General features: G+C 38.9%; 1 long non-coding RNA gene across 1 annotated transcript; it reads left to right on the top strand.

Annotated features, from left to right (window-relative positions):
* The first annotated feature begins 14,879 nt into the window (after nt 1–14,879).
* On the top strand, nt 14,880–17,997 carry LOC145447953 (uncharacterized). The gene is made up of 3 exons (XR_013917757.1): nt 14,880–14,916; nt 15,362–15,521; nt 17,633–17,997. It is a non-coding gene; the product is annotated as an uncharacterized LOC145447953 (long non-coding RNA).
* The last annotated feature ends 203 nt before the right edge of the window (nt 17,998–18,200 follow it).

Here is an 18,200-nt window from a genome sequence, read left to right on the forward strand (position 1 = left end):
TCCTTGCTTTCCGCTGTTGGAACAATAGCATGACTCATTATATATATATTGCTTCTGGGTGCGTCATGGTCTCTTGCGTGACTCATCCCTCAACACGACCCTATTGCTTGTGGTCTTGGACCACCCTGGACTAACATACTCAATTGACCCACCTATCTGATAAGTGTTTTTATGTCTAGCAACGAGAAATCGGGCTTGCTGGACTTCCCTAACTACGTTGTCATCTGCCAAATTCATGTACGGCCCTTACGAAAGAAATATTCCATAACTTCGGTAAGGTCCAAATTGTAGGCTATGTATCTATATAGGGAATAATTAATCTAAGCTATGTTGTTTCGAAAACCTTCAAAAATAAATCGGAGTATCCCAACGTTACCATGCCCTACTGCTGGGTAACGGATACACATGTAATCCTAAGTCGGCCAACAATGTTATCAGCAAACAACTTATTCCTTATCTGGTTTAGTAAATCCAACATACTGCAATCTACAACATCTGTCATTAGTAAACCAATGTGAACGGTCGTCAGGAAACTGCACTTGATTTCAATTCACCAAGCATGACAACATAATTATTCTTTCTCACACGTCTACGAAATAAATCGCTTATCTTCGAACTATAGCTTTCCAAATTACCCAACTACGTTGCACGCATAGGCCCCAGCGAAAAATAAAGAGGAAATAGAATTATCATCCAACAGTGATGTCATTAGCCTTATTTGCAATTCGCTGCAGCCACTTATATGTATTGGGAAACGTCGCGGAGCTGCGGAGTTGTTCATGGGAGAAGCAGCTCATCAAATTACTTATCCAAAATTACAGGGAATAAATGATTAGAGCAGTGGCTCCCAACCTTTTTGTCTTCGAGGACCCGTCATGGACCCACGCGGTACCCTTCCAGCTTTCGTTCAAATTTAGCTCAATTGGTGCAACCGTCATCGGTTTTGTGCAAATATAAATTATAGGCTTGTGATTAACAGCAACAAAATCACTGTTCTTGAAAATAACATCATACTAGGCCTATTTATGTAGAAATCGCGTGGACTTTTATTATTTGAAACCTAATTTTGCAGCTGTAATTCCTGACCTATGCGGTCGTGTCTTGAAAATCCGCGCCTTAGGTTTGATATGAAGGAGTGCCGAAAATCCATCTCCACAAAGATAGATGGAGGCTATAATGTAGCCTAATAGGCCTATTAACGCGTAACGCTTCCAGCGAAACTTTCGTTGTGATTTCAACATTTTTGGCACCAAAATGAAGAAACATCTTTTAATAACATATCACGTCCAGCCTCGGCACTATGACTCGCATCTCATCTTGAAGTTTTTCTGAGATAGTGGTTATGTATATCACAGGATAAAGTGGATTTCGTGGTGAAGTTCCCATCCATTCATTGGGACAAATTAGGGAAAATACTTCAGAAATTTTAATTCAAACAACTGTACACTAATATGATGCAACTGACAACTTTAAATCAAAAAAATAAAATTTAGTTTAACAATCAATTCGAGGTCTCGTGGACCCCCTGAAATTGCTTCGCAGACCCCTAGGGGTCCGCGGATCCCCGGTTGAGAACCACTGGACTAAAGCATTCGATGCATTGAAAACTTGGCGATCCGAATAGACCTGGGAGTTGACAGATAGTCCAATAGTAAGCCTATTTACCCGAATTATGATTTTACACATAGTAACTTCGTGATGCAGTCGACTCCGCTTAATTTGGACACCGGATAACCAGGACAACCGCTATATTAGGCCAGAATGCTCGGGAACGTAACAAAAGTAAAAATTGCACGTAAAAATGCTTCGGACACAGGGACGCAACTTTTATGGTTACGTTATGACACAATAAGCAGTGCTAGGTTCGTTTTAACACAAGATGACTGATTTATAAGGGCAAGTTTTTGCAGCTTTCGCAACTTTTTTACAGCTTTCGGCAGCTTCCTAAACACTCCGAATTCATGTAGTGCGATGTTTTAAGCTGCCTGGAGGAATGATTTTTGTTAAGATGACAGGTTAAGGCAGCGATTCGCACCGCCTGATATTTTTGTGCGGCCGGCGTGTCATTTTCACTCCAAGTAGTATTTTGATCATTGATTTCTTAGAATTAAAATGTACTAGTCCGCCGTTAGGGGCACATTAATAGTTTAGTATTGGACCTGTTAGGTGATACAACGGAACCTTTTAGGTATCTCATTACCGAATTATTCTGAGAAACTTGTGAATAAATGAAACTTTTTACTGCAACTTTTATTAAAATTAGATGCAACTTTCTCACGATTTTAGTGCAACAGAAACTGGCCCTATACTTATTATGGTGAAACATTATCAATCGACAATGAACTCATGTAAAGCCATGCCAGCCTTACAGTCGCTCTGATCTCTGTACAATGGCGTCCGTCTTGTAGAACAGAATTGTACAGAAAAGTGTTTCTGTCTAGCTAAAAGCTTTTTTCTACTAATTTCCCACTGTTTTGTGGAGTACTTTTATCGGGTGAAAATTATAGTATTTCGGTCCTTGAAGAATTACTCTACTATTTTAACCCTACACGTGTGTTTAACACAGTAATAGGGATGGTGAAGATAAAAATGAAGAGATGGATGTGCGACTATCACGAACTGGCCATGAGCTGATTTCATCATGGCCGGCCACCGAAGCGACGGAATGCCCACGGGAAAGCTGAAGCCCCTCTATGCAGTGGTTAGTTCTGGAAGGCAGTAAGACGTGAACTGGCAAACGAGCACCAGTTTGTACCAGGGCTTTGGAGCCGGAGCCGGAGCCCAGAGCCGGAGCCCCGGAGCCGTGCATTTTTACCGGAGCTGGAGCCGGAGCCGGAGCTGGAGCCAGTTATTTGAGGGGTAGCTCCGGCTCCGACGTATTTCATAAGATGATATTATATATGCAACAACAACATAATTAAACGGCAGGCCTTCGCGATATTAAGAATCTTTTCCTCTTTGGTGCTACCTTATCCGATTAATCACGTTTCTGGGGATTTAACAGCAGAGCAGTCATATGTTCAATGTTCAATTTTCATACATGAATGCCAAACCTCGGTATGCTAGATATGCCTCTTAATATTGTGGGTATTCGGCATACGCGCAATTTCATCATCAGCACAACCTTCTTGGCCAATTGTACGTTTCGAAAATAATGATCACTATGTATTACGCGAAATGGGAGAGAGGATAAAAACGTGATTTCGTTGCACAATGCACATGTCGATATGACGAGCACGACCCGAGAAATTCCATCTCATTATTGCTATGAATCTGATGAGCAAATACTTGTTCTTTCGTGATAGTTCGTTAATCGGGCCGCGAAATTGGACAGTGTTAGTGAATATGCAATTATGCATGCGAATAGGAATTCCTTACTGCGCATGATCGTCATTTACTCCAGTAAGGATTTTCGAGCGTGAATAGGGGATGGCAGAAAAGTAAGCCCAAACGCTGTTACACTCAGCGAACAATTGTGCGAACGACTCAATGCGATGTCAGGACCCCGGGGTATTTATGTTGGAGACAAATTACTGATATGATACGCGATTTTCAATTTGTAATCATCTGTTTCGTAAATTCATTCTTGATGTCTGATCGATACTCTTATCTAGTATTCCCGGATTATCGCTCACTGTGACTTGTAAATGTGCAATATGCATACTGCATAGTTTAATTCAGGGGTCACCAACGCGCCGCCCGCGAGGTCATATTTTGCGGCCCGCGACCCGATTTGGAGAAATTTCGGTATAACGCTTACTAAAGCATTTTGAAATGCTGGAATTGATTTCAGTTTGAACATATTGTTGTTGGTGTTCAACGTAAGCCATTCTACTATTCCCAATATCACTATTCCTCGTTATCTGATACGGTTTCGGCATGGTAATATCATTCCACGGAGGAAGAATTTGCTGATATGAATGGGCATAATGCCTTGACGTGCAATGGCCCACCATTGCCGAGACTGGGGCGCTTGAAAACGATTTCAGGCTCCCCAAAAGACCATGCTGTACGAGGAGATAAATTTCCAGCTAGTAGCGCTGACGTGTCTACCTAACCCCAATATCGATACTTTATTCCAGGGGTGGCCAATCTCCGGCATTAGAAGAAAAAGTATGCGGCCGTCGACACTTAATTCAATTAGGATGTGTTGGCTGCCGTTAATATGCAAATTGAACTTGCGAATTGACTCCCATATTAATGAGAGGTTTGAGCAATTCTTGAAATTTTCTTCGCGTTCCGCGCGGTTTAGTGCGTGTTAACTTTTGATTTTAATTTAGTAGTGTCCTTTGTAATTTGAGTCCCACAGTAGTCCTGCAGAATTTGGTCTAAAAATGGGTCAACCTAGAAAAAATTCTTATAAAGACGTATTATATACCGTTGGAAAGATAATTTTACCAGCTTTTTAATGATAGGTTTTGTCACTTTTTTTACCTTAGGAAAAAGAAGTTATGACTAAAAACGTGTCAAGGGGTAAAAATTGAAATTGGGGAAAGATTAACTTAAAAATATAAACAAAAGGCTAGAAACTAATGAATTATCAACGGGAAAGCAGGATATAGATGCAAAAGGAGTAAATGAAAACAAAAATATGATTATATATCTGTTTCAGGGAGTAAGAGTGAGGAGGACAGGGGGAAGTTGGGGGGGGGGGGCAGTTGAGCTGTCGTTGTTCGTTATAACTTCATTATGTTATTATTTATTTACTATGGTCCGTCTCATTTACCTTGCTTGTTTTTTAGATAGTGCTTAGTCAAAAAGAAACAGCAATTTGCGTTAAGTGTAGAAAAGGCTATCAGACTGGAGATTCAATGTGTCTCATTGGAGCTTATTTCTGCGAGAGTGATAGTACCACACACCCTTTAGACTAGAGTTGCATTTAAAACAAAAATCAATTAAAAACAAACATGTTTAAAAGAAGGACCTCATTTAAAACATGTTTTTTTTTATAAATCATGACGTCACGAATATTCAATTGTGAATTCATGGATTGAAATTGACTATTGAAAATATAGGGTAAATATAACCTCTTTGACGAAATATCTGTACTACAACTGTTGAACCGACTATTTTGAGGGTTCCAACTTCCATCCATCCCATAACGATATACGTCGGCTAAATTGGGTGGTAATTGTCCGCGTGCTCATACAACATGATTTTGGAGAATATTTACACAATAATGGCATAATTTTATAACTTAAAAAATACAATTTTTTTTAATATGACTTTTGTTTAAAATATTTTTTAAATAAATTGTTTTACAACAGTGTTTCTTTTAAATGCAACCCTACTTTGGACACTATAATTCGTCATTCATTGAAACTGTATTGTGAAACTCTGATCGCAACTTTTCTGAAAAATTAAGAAAATGACCATATTACGTACATCCACACATCATGCCGTAATTTATTGGGAAACAATGCGAGATCCAAGAAACGTTTGTGGTGGCTTTATCGAAAAATTGGTATTTCTTCACTTGCAAATAATTTTTCTCCGAGAAATGTTATTTGACCTGTCGAGGCATTTAGGCAGATATGGACAATTAGATAGGCTTATATTTATTTCGAAGTTCACGGTCAACATAAGGGCAATCCCTTTCGGCAAAGGTTTTCTTGCAGGCGATCTATTGGCACACTTTTCAGATTACTATATTGGCAAATACTTCGTATGTTTTTGTGCATCGCGCAGTGGTAATGGTCGAAGTCGAAATGCCTATTTTTATTTTCTATAAATCATGTTTTTTTCGTGGGGGAAGGGTACTCAATAATCAAAAATTTGGCAACATGAAATCCCGTCCAGCGCGAACGAAATTGAAAAGAATTGCATAAATTGTCAATAAGAGATGTATAAATAATTTATGTTCATAAACCGACATAATTTCGGGCCCCCTTCGAGCTCGGGACCTTCAATTGGACCAGGCCTGGGCAAAGTGCGGCCCGCGGGCCAAATGCGTCCCCGGAGCCATTCTGTGCGACCCGCGAAAGGTTGCTTGGAATTCAAAACATAAAACTTGCTTTGTGAATGACTAATCCCATACGCTGTATCAACTGAACAGGAAATTCGTTTACTTCGAAGCTTGTTCATGCCACGATTACATATTTCCTTCATAACATAGGCGGACAACTATATAAAGATCGATCTCTGCGTGAGTGCTGGAGCGTGAAGTTCTGAAGAAAACGGCTGCGGCCAATTTTTTTTTCGTTTTGCCCTTCAATTTGAGACCACATCATTTTTAGAGTGCAGTGCCCCTTTAAGGATTTTAATTAAAGTCGGTCTGATGAGAAAAACACGAACCACTCGGGAGAGCAAAGTTCAGAAAAACTGCGAGCTTCGCTCAACATCAAGGCTATTTAAGCTGCACATGCACACTGCTCGGAATACAGCGAGCAAGAAAATAAGTATTGTACCATTGCATACATTTCAGTGCAGTGGTTCACGAACTGGGGGCATGATGAGCCATCAGAAAGGGGAGCGAAGCCGAAGTTTATTGAAAAAAAATTTGCGTCCCGCGCGATTAACCTCCTGCTTGCACTTATTGCTCCATGTAATGTCCGACTTGGATATTTCACAACTCTATCATCAACTGTCATAACCTTTCATACCATCAAACTATCCGTTGGGGTTGCTAGCGTTCTGGTTGAACTTTTTTATCTCTTGTGATATCATGATAAGAGGGGCGCGAAATTTCTCACCATCATAAAGGGAGGCGTGCCTGGAAAAGTTGGAGAACCACTCTATTAGAGTCATAATAGACGAACTTGGATAGGGGTTTAAGGAGAGTTAAAATGTATCATGTTTAACTTTGTTTCGAATCATGACGGCAAATAGATATTTTTTAAATTAAAGTTTACTTTCTCATCACATAACTAACATCAACACATTTACTGAGCAGCATTTATTAACAATCTAATTTAGAAATAAAATAAAATCCGCTAGAGAATATAGCTAAAATTGTTCATTCGGCCCGCCAACGCATTTTCTACTTCTCATTTTCCCCGCGGAGAAAATTAGTTGCCCTCCCCTGAATTGGACGATTTGGGATGCGGCAGTTACGGTCCTGGTAAGAGATCAAAGCTCGGTCGCTGTTTCCTGGTTGAGATTTTACTATTGGAAATATTTTGCGCTTCTATCGCATATATATATAATTTGCATGTGGTATATTCGGGGTCAAATCAAGGTTGTTTTAACAGCCATCGCGGTCGGGCTCATACCATGTGCTTCGAATCAGATGTACGCAATCCGAATTACCATCTGTGATTGGCAATACGGGAAATTAAATGTATTGGGTTTTGTTTTAGTGCTTTGTGTGACTATAGTAAATCAACATGGGAATGTCATGGAGATATCTGCCCACATTGAATTTGGTACTGCACCCAGTTATTCATTTTAACACGAATGTATTCCAAACAAAGCTCCGCTCCGCGACGATGTTGACTGCGTATGATTTCTTAAATATAGTAGCCTTAACAGCCCCTAAAGCACGGTAACTGAATATATTTTCGAATATTCTACCAATGCATGGGTATTGTGTTATTATAAAAATTTTGCGTTAGCCGAGAAGATACATCTTGCGATTTCGTATGTAGCCACCTCCGACTAACTGTCGAAAGTATGCAACCACCCTCCTCCCGACCAAATATACTTAGATATTTCTGCCACTTGAAGTAGTTTTCACGTGTCTTGGAAATTACTACTTATACTGTTAATTGAGTAGAAAATATAGGGCGTTACTTAAGCTACCTTTAGCAACACCAATCACTTTTACAATCTCTAGCTCAGTGGTTCTCAACCGGGGGTCTGCGAAGCCTCTAAATTTACAAAATAGTTGATAACCTAATATATATTTTTAAAATTAGGAAAATCACGAGGCTGCAGTTTTGCTTCATTAAAGTAAAACTCACATCAACAGGAAGGCCGTCTGAGATGGAATATCCTGCTGTGTGGACTCATTTTAGTTGCTGAATTGCCAATAGCCCACTGATACAAATATTTGGCTGTATAAACGTGTTTTGTTGGGCATTGTGTAAAAAATAAATGGCTGGATTAGTAAAGTCAATCACGAAGACTTCGTAATGTTCGCAAAAATCCGTTTTCGCCTGTGATATAGGCCTACATAACCATTTTCCCTAATAACTCCAAGCTGAGCTGCTAGATATAAATTAACAGACTTGACGTTGTTCAATAAAAAATATCGTTTGTCAATTTTGGTGTCATAATTGTTGCGATCATACCCAAATGTGTCGTCGGAAGCTTTATGCCCTATTATTGCATTCGCCACCACCTTTCTTTGTCTAAATGGATTTTCAGCACTCGTTGATATGAAATCGAAGGCGCAGATTTTAAAGACACGACCACGTATTTCAAAAAATGCAGTTAAATAATTAGCTTCGAAATAATAAAAGTCAACCCAATTTCTGCATAGATAGAATGCTGTTATTTTCAAGAAAAATAATTTTGTAGCTGTTTATCACTAGCCTACAGTTATCATTTGCAAATGACAGATGACGATTGTACGATAATTGAGCTAAATTGGAACTCGAACTTCGTTGATGGGGGGAGGGGGGTCCGCGGGGGTCCGTGACGGTCCAAAAAGGATCCGCGAATACAAAAAGGTTGAAAACCACTGCTCAAGTTCATATTAAAATATTACGGCAAATCAGAAACCGCCAAAAATGCAAAGCTTTTTGTATATAGTATTGGCGTTTAATATTGCAAAACACAAACAAAAAGCCTCGATACCATTTAAAACATCGCTGCCTCTGTTCCAATATGGTATTTGGTGTGGGTTTTTGAATTTGTTTACCAGTGTAATTTTATGGGTCGAAAAGAGCTTCTGATTGAACGATGATAGAGAATCATTGTAGCCAAGTTCACCGAAAACTCACTCATTCTGCATTACAACAACCCATGTTTCATGATAGATGATTTCAATACCAATATTTGAATTTTTGCTATTGAATGCTAAGCGTGATGTCATTAACGAAAGCTGAAATTTGATTAATTTATGGAAATGAGAAAATTGAGACGGAAAAGATCGGACGTGACGGAGAAATTATTAGCACAGAATCGGATTCAGCAACCATAAATTAGCCTAAATCGATCATTGAAATTTTTTACCCTAATTTTTGTTCGAAATTTGTAAACCAGTGTTATCTCCGTCTCGGTCAACTTTTGCCCCCTTAACGTATGATAAATACCTCTTACATAAAGTTATGTTTTATTGTTTTGCTGTTCGATTGTTAGTTTGCTTTACTGGGGGTGGTATTCCAATTTATGGTGTTGTATTCTAATACGAAGGTATCGTATTTTAGCTTATAATTGTATTTTAATATTAGGCAAAATAGTGCTTTATCCCCTGGCACGTTTTTGGTCATAACTTTTTTTCTCCAAAGTAAAAAAAGTGACAAAATCCATCATTGAAAAGCTGATAAAATTATCTTTCCAACGGTATATAATACGTCTTTATAAGAATTTTTTCTAGGTTGACCGAAAATTCTACAGGACGACAGTACAGATGCAAACAGCTGAGGAAAGTGATGCATGCGCCCCATAATGAAATACAATTTTTATCCGTGTTCTCCTCATCATGAATGAAATTTTTTCGTGTAGGCCTGCATCTGAGCGAATCAAATATAGGCTATATCTCCACTATACCGACAAGTCTGATGGGAGGTCAAGAAATGACTGCATGCAACAAAGGGGAGCAATAAGAATTGGCACAACCAAAGATGCAGCACAGCATTAATAACTTTTCTAAGTTTTCCAATACATCCCCTGCATCAACTCTACCGGTGAATCTGATCACATGGGCCGAGAAAGGATAAATATTTGATAGTAATATGTCAAACTATGCTAATAATTATTGACAAAATTCACTAATGAAAATGAAAAAATTTTCGCGCTGCGCGCGACTACACAACTAATCCCTGTGGCTCTTCATAACATTACTACTCACAATTTCGGTGCGCATAGTAAACCGATATGAGTAAATAGATTACTCCGGAGTATACCGGCAATGGACATGGACAATTTAACGTGGGTATTTGGCCCCAGTTTGTTCATTATGCGGCCGCAAGCTACATGAGATTGAGTAATCGAAATGCGGCCGTGAATAGCAAAAAGGTTGGTCACCCCTGTTATAGTTGCTACAGAGTGTTGTCAGGTATCGTGCGCAGCTCATAGTTCAAAATAGAATGAAATTGATGATCATGAATTTTTTGTTGTATTTGCGTTTGTACAATAAAATATTATTTCTTTCGTGGTGACTATACCCGCCGCCCAGCATGTTAGAGAGCACAGAACTGTACTAACGTAGAGTTATGAAACGTGGTCGTTAAACTTCGTTGTCTATTTGAATCTCGATATTGAAGTCTTGCGGCATGCGGCCTCCAGGAATTTTGAAAAGTGGCCCGCGACCCATTTTGAGTTGGTGACCCCTGGTTTAATTCGTTATGGGCATGGCGCTACGTGCATGGCACAGTGTTTAATTCAATTATTCGATTCGTTTCAATGGAAAAATATTATATTCCGATAAACTTGATCGACACCGGATGGACTGGTAACGAGTGGACCAATATCGAACGTCAAACCGTTGGCCATTGGTACAAATCGATTTTTTATTGATGAGGTCGTGATCTCCGCCCATATTGCTCTTAATGCAGTTAACTTGAATAACAATCGCTTATTTAAAGATTGAATTGAGCTGTATGGCTTAATGTTAACGAGTACAGTACCAGTGTTAAAACGCCGCATCAAAATTTCAATACCGTACACAGCAATGGCATGAAGTAAAGTGCATTCTGGTGCAACTATGATGTTATCGACAAGTATCGACAAGTATATGACAAGTATTCATTATGACGTCACAAGCCAACACGGCGTCACCTTCCACCTATGTCAGGGGTGGGCAAACCTTTGGGCTCGCGGGCCGCATTCAACATCTAAATCCATTTGCGGGCCGCACCATATTAAATTGAGGTTATCAGCCAAAAGGCAATATTGTTATATAATCATACCTTATTAGACACGCCCCTCTATATGATAGTGAAAAATTTCGCGTCCCCTTAATCGTGATATCACAAAATATCCAAGAGAGGAATCAGATTGCTAGCAATCCCAACGGATAGTTTGATGGCTGTAGACGAGCGAATTATCAAATATGAAATATAGACAGAGCAATAACCATGAACAGGAGGCGAATCGCGCGAGGCGCGAAAAATGTTCAGTTTACTACGGATTCGCGCCTCCTTTCAGATGCTTCCACGCCCTCCCCCCCCCAGTTTGACAATCACTGTCATATAGTGACCGAAGAGATATGGATATAATGTATAATTGGATCGTCCTCATCAGTAACTAGTTTGTAAAAACACTCGTGGACTGAGCATTCCACATTTAAATCCATTCGCCTACCGCACAATATAAAATTGAGATTTTAAACCAAAACGCAATTTGGTATTTGATTATATAGTGAGGGTGTGGAAATTATATATATATAATATTTAAAACAAAGCAACCATTGATTTGAGGATATGATACAAGCGTCAGAAACATTGGCGAGATTTCATTAGCTACTGGCCAACCTCAATATAACCAATTTTTAAAACTTGGGATGCAAGTCGCCGGTTCTCCCGATTCTTATAACAGGATGGAGATTTGAATCTGTGAGCAGTGATCTGTTTATAGATTTGCTGATTCTACTTTTGGTTTAACTCCAGGACACACAATGCTGACAGCGCCACAACCGTGTTAGTTCAAATATGCTATATACAAATTTTATAAATATAAAAACTTCTGCACATACCCAGAACGAATCTACCTACCACACGCGGGAATTGGTTTTTCTAAGTACAGCACTAAAAGTAATAAACTTGCTGGAGTGGCCAATGTAAAATTACACTTGTGATCCGAAACTCATTCCCATTTTGACTTTCTGTAATGCTTAGCAATTGAAACCCTTTAAAATGCGTGCGCCTTGAGTTCGGGCTATCGCACCAGTAATGAAATAAAATATACTAGTCAGAATGTAACTTATAATTATCCTCGTGAAATATAATAAGAAAAAGTTTAATCGAGTCCCTGCAAAAATTAAATTTTTACTGCGCATTTTTTCATTATTTTAGATACAATTCATGAGCCTTTCGCGGGCCGCACAAAACGTTGTTGCGGGCCGTAGTTTGCCCATCCCTGACCTATGTCTTCGTTGCTGTATCCGATGTTACTGACGGCTGACAGATTTTAGATTACTTCAGATAACTAACCTACGGGTAAATTAGTAATCTATATAGAACAGGGGTGGTCAACCTTTTCGGCTATAATGGGCCACATGAAATTGACGAACGAGTGCGCTGCCCACTAGGCGCGTCAGGCGCGTAAAATTTTCAAAGTTATTAATATTAGTACTTGGGTATATAGCGGGTCAACGGTATACCGCCCGCTGGGCTCAGTTTGCACGGACATGAGTATTCGGCATCTGGACGTATCGATATCGAAGATTTCCGCTAATATATACGACAATCATTTTGTGCCTAAATTTCATCGTCGATGATCTTCTTGCGAGCGCAAACGCGAAAAGACTTTCTCTCGTAATTGCCAATATAGTTAGACTAAATCGGCTATATCGGGCGTTTTCTCATTTTCAGGAGGGGGGTAGGCTACAAAGCAAGAAATCGTGTGACAATTAAACACGCAAAGCGTGAAGAATATTATTACTACTCTTATAGTTTATTGTAACGTATACCACGATGTACTTGAAATGTGACTTGACCCTGGATCTGCCAATGCGTCAGAACTGATATTTTAGTCATCAACATCCCAAGTGTTGCGGCCAAACTAATCATATTTTTGGCTGGTCTTGCAAGTTCACAATCTGGGCAATTCAATTTCGATGATACAACCAGTTTCGATAATATAATGGGAAATTACCCAGCAAACACCCGATCTCCCACGGACTTACGGGTACGTCCACGATTGTGCCCAATCATCCCACGTCCCACTTTTAGTGACTGAGGACTTGCTCAGTGAGTCACAAATTGACGTCCGATTATGTAACTCCAAGTGACCCCCAGAGGAAGTAACTTTTGGAGTTCTCCTATGCTAGTCACCAATGACCATTCCAGTGGATGTCATAATAGTGTGATGCCTGGATGCCACCTACACACGAGTTGATTTGGATGTCCTTCTACTGGGAAATCGTTTCTATGAACTCAAATGTGCATTATTCTGCAGTCGATGCTAAATAAGTTGTGTTGAATGCACTCATGATATAAGTAAAATCTAGTGGCGTGAAGCCGTGAATGGTGATGACTTTCCCATCGCGTGGAACTTCACATGCCCGGCTATCGATCATTGCGGTCGCACAGTGCTAAAGAGGCTCGATATAATGTGCGATACAGAGACACAGTAGATTATTTTATTGTGACATTACTGGGTCGAAAATGCCCACATCAGGGGCAAATACTCGTGATGCATGTGAAATCTTCCGACATCAGAACTTGATAATCGTCATGATGGGATTGTCATGACTATTCCAATCATGGAACGACGCAGTAAGCAATCCTCTCGGCTATTTCGATAATGGAGTCGAACACGCCTGTTGCTTGAAATTCATCCAACCATAAAACCAGAAGCCTGCCTTCTTCTATTTGGCGAGCATCGCGCATGCGCGTTGTAATTCAATTTGATCAGCGTATGTAGCAATGGCGGAGGGACGAATTTATCACAGTAATGGTTTAGTTCGTAATGGGAAACGTTAACAGCATGGATTGTGAGATGTCTCTATCATGAGTACCGGAAGGGCAGGAAGCTTGGTATTGGAGTGCTATATTTGATAAACAGCAACAGTCTCGATCATCATGAACTGCTGATGCGATATAATGAATTCGACTATATGATTATAGTGAAACGGCGGTAATATCACCTACAGACGAAATTGATCGACCCGCTGCTAATCGGTAACTCATGCAAGCCGATAATTCTTGCAGTACATTTGATACTATATGATAGGCTAATGAATTGATCATAGAAGTCTGATTTATTGTGCTCTGTTGCATAATGTCTCACAAGCAATAACTTGACATTTCATGTGCATCCTGTGAAAAGTTTTACAAGGATTTCCTAGGACTGCAGGACCCAATCAGCAAACCAGATGCCGCATAAAGTAATGTACCGGTATTTTATAACATATCGGTATATGCTGAATTTTGAAATGTTATGTAGGCTAATAGAAATGTGGAATGTTCCTTTATGGAATGTGAGATTGCTGATTTTGTGGATGCATGAAGATTGTAGCAGCACAATACCATCCATTTTCGTATTTTTGTGTCCACAACAGTATATAACCATCTATAATAGCGTTAGTGAAATAATTGAGGCTTTCAGTTAACATGTAAGAATTTATGGCAATATTGGTTTATATTTAGGGTATTTTAGGAACAACATTATATTAGTTTGTTAGCCCATCTTTAACCTCGCTCTAATCAAAGGATACTCCAACACCAAACCAATTATAAACTCTATAAACTTAACATGTTCATGGCCTGGTGCAGACGGGTTGTTGGCAATGTTACCGCAATGTTGGCACGGCCTCCGTGCATACTTTTATTGCTTGATTATAACTTTCGATATTAGTATATATACACGGAAACATTGCCTACATTGCAGCAGTATTAAAAAAGTAGGCTATGGATGGGCCCTAAAGAAGGCTGATTGCTCTTGGTCATCTTGCCGTCGATAAGAAAACAACCTTAATATCAATGGATTCTTACTATATATGGATTGGACATATCTGTGTTTGTGTATACAAAGTTACTTCATTTCTACCAGGAGACTAGATATTGAACAGGCAATGTTATGTAGATCTAAACTTCAGAGGAAGGCGCCGCAGTGGTGCATTGTTCATGGATCAAGATGTTGAATTATGTAAGTTGAAGTTACGAACTATATATGATGATTTATGATTGTTCATTAATTAGCAATTTATTACCCTGAAAAAAGTGCCATCGATAATCCGGAAATATACTATTGACGGTGGTTCGCAATCGGGCTGCTAAAACGTGCTGCGTGGAACTATAATTTTATTATAAACTGCATTCTTATAGTGGCATGGAGCATGTAATTTCAGTAGGCTGTCTTGAAAATAGTCACATACTTGGCTCGAATCATAAGAATTGATACTCGTTCGAGATTCGAGTAACCATACCGATGTGCTCAGCCCTACTGATTAGTCATTTCAGTGAGTAGAATGTGGGAATGGTCCAGCTTGAACTTCAGTGTCTTTGTTTTTTTACAGGATATTCTAGATTCCTAGCTTGGCTTCTTGACGAATGGCTTCACTACAAACATTATGATAATTTTGATTATTTAGATCGGCAATGTCTTCAATTGATAGTGTCAACAACGTCAAGAACACTGTATAAAGAATGTCTTGATGACTGGAACCAAAAACGTTCGCAAGAACTACTGCCACATGGGACAAGCGTTGCTGTAAAATCGTTGCTGCGTCATCCTCAGGAAAAAGCCAGAAGGTATAAAACATTGAATACACTTCATGGAAACTAGAGGCTGTGAAAGTAATCATCTTTTGAATTGAAGTAGATGTAATATTATGGATTTATACACACCTAGAGGTAACAACTTTGAAGTTGCGTTAGATCTACTCGAAATGGAAGTAGATAATGCAGTTCTGGAAAGTATACAAATAATAACTTTTAAAAAGTAGATTTGGTTGAGGTGTTGCGTAGGCCTTCTTAGCGTTTAATCATAGTTGATGGTCAAAGTAATTATTGTTTGCACTGGAGTTGAAATAGTTGCAACGCCTTGAATTTCAACTGCTGTACAATTAGCCATTTACCAGGCTTGTAAAATTCACTTCAAAATGAAGTAAAAAGTTCTAAAATAAGATTTTGTGCTCTATTCTATCCCAGGGGTTCTTAACCAGGGCCTGTAGACCCTCTCGTGGTACGAAGCACCACATCAGAGGGTATGATATATGCATCATGGGATTAGACCTATATGCTGTGGTTCTTGTGCTATGCGCAATTTTGTGTGAATTGACTATCTGATTTTAATATAGGTACCATCAGAAATTGTGTTGAAGATAAATTTTGGGCTGCTAGAAATCTTATTGGTAGCATGAAGGGTGCGATCGCTAAGGCTAAGAAACAATGCTATTACTATGGCTAAGTTGTTATTGATATGTTTCAATAATAATCGAAGGCAACAGCTAATTCTGAATTAATTTGACTTCGGTAATGACAGTAGCAACAACCTACTTATCACGACTATATCAAAACCCGGCTTAGGCTACACCGCTCAAATGCTCTGATACCAGATCAAATTTCAGTAGATTTTAAAATACTCGACATAAAACTGTGACGCGTCAAAGGTCCACCAACTGCAATATTATAACCCAGAGTTTGACGATGTCATGATGCATCCTATTGCATTATCTCTATAACTCATTATTTTAACAAATTATGCCCAGCACAAAAATAATTTTATTGAAATATTCAAAAGTGTGATTTTTTTCGTGTCAAACGTGAATAATACAATAGTAAATTACATTCTCGAAATGTTTGTGGAATGCCTGTCTGCAAGCTCCCGCCTACATGGAAATTATACATTGAATATCCCTATCTTGCTGCGTCGTCAAAAATCCTGAAATTGACCTGCGACCCCATTTGAATTTGAAGCCTCTGCTCTATATGATGTGACAACATTATGAACAAGGAAAAGTTGAAATATCGATCTCGTATGCGACTTCAAAGAAAATGAATACCGGCTCTACATCATATCAAAGAATGTTTTTTAGATTTAAGATAATTCCTATTTTAATGTACTTTGAGACAATACATTTGTCATTCACACGATCGTGCGTAGCTACGTCCTACATGTGCCGTGTTCTGCGATATGACCAATCGATGTTTTTAGGCCTCGCAGTGGTACATGGAATCGGAATTCTAATTCTTGTTGAGTACAATTTATGTACCCGAAAAGATCATCTGTTTCGACTTATCGTTACTCTATTCAGATTCGTGGCAAGCCCTAGTTATAGTAGGTGGTAAGTTCCAAATGAAGGTGGTCAAAGTATTCATCGTTAGTACCGTACTAAATAGTATAAATTGCGATTTACAAGACATCAAACTACTTTCAAGTGTCGACACGGTCAAAATATGGAGACTTGAGGAATGTCGTAGTTGTATGCTTTTAACCAGAGATAAGGAAAGTAATCATTTTCAGCACTCAATTAGAAATATTTGTAGCGTCAGTATTCTAGTACAAGTAAGAGTAACGCAATGTATTTCTACTCGGGTTCAAGCACTCAAGCAGCGATATACACGGCTTATCAAAACTATTTTAGGTAAAGTAGAAGTTCTGGAAAGTACTGAAGTATGTACTTGAGGTGTTTCCACAATTTAATTTGATTGACGGGTTGCATACTCCGTATCACAACGTCAGAAGCTCCCCGCACTCGAGTAGACATGGTAGTATCGTCATAAATTATCACTCAGCACAAGTAGAAGTAGCGGATCACAAGACATATCACAATTAATGCATGAGGAAATAGAAATTTCATGTGCTATGTCAGCAGAGTTGCTCTACAAATGATTTGCTGACATTGTTGTATATGTTTCAGGCAAAACAAAGACCAAGAAGAAAACTGTTGTTGCAACCAAGTTTATTGCGAATACGCGCTCGCGCTCTTAACATGATGCGGTGCAAATGATCCATCGTTTTATAATATGCAATGTAAATTATTACTTATGATTGCTCCATGCTTTTCCCTGTTTTAGTTGTATTAGCATTTGTACTTTTTCAAAGTCATGTGACACGTTTATTTCTAATTTCATGATGCACTTCAATTGAAATGTTTGTAATGGTATTTTAAAATTGAGTTAGAACTTGCTGTTATATACAAAATCCCACTGACACATTTATTCGTAGTGATTTCCTGATCGATTTTTCACGTAAGCCTGAACTTTGTTAACAAGAAATAGTTCATTAGTTAATGTTGTACTTGTATTTTGCAATTGTCGTTTTTCAGTAACCCAATATAAAAAGTTGGTTAGTTTATATGATGTTGAATTCCATGTAATTGCACCAGGTGTGAAGGGGAGTCCTGATATGGTAATCCTGAGGAATAGAACAGGTGGTAAATGACATATCCATAGAGAGTCACGTCACGTCCACAGTAGGTCTGACGC

This window comes from Botryllus schlosseri, chromosome 10 (genome assembly GCF_051294905.1).
Source record: "Botryllus schlosseri isolate E-star chromosome 10, Bs_hap1, whole genome shotgun sequence".
Classification (NCBI taxonomy): domain Eukaryota; kingdom Metazoa; phylum Chordata; class Ascidiacea; order Stolidobranchia; family Styelidae; genus Botryllus; species Botryllus schlosseri.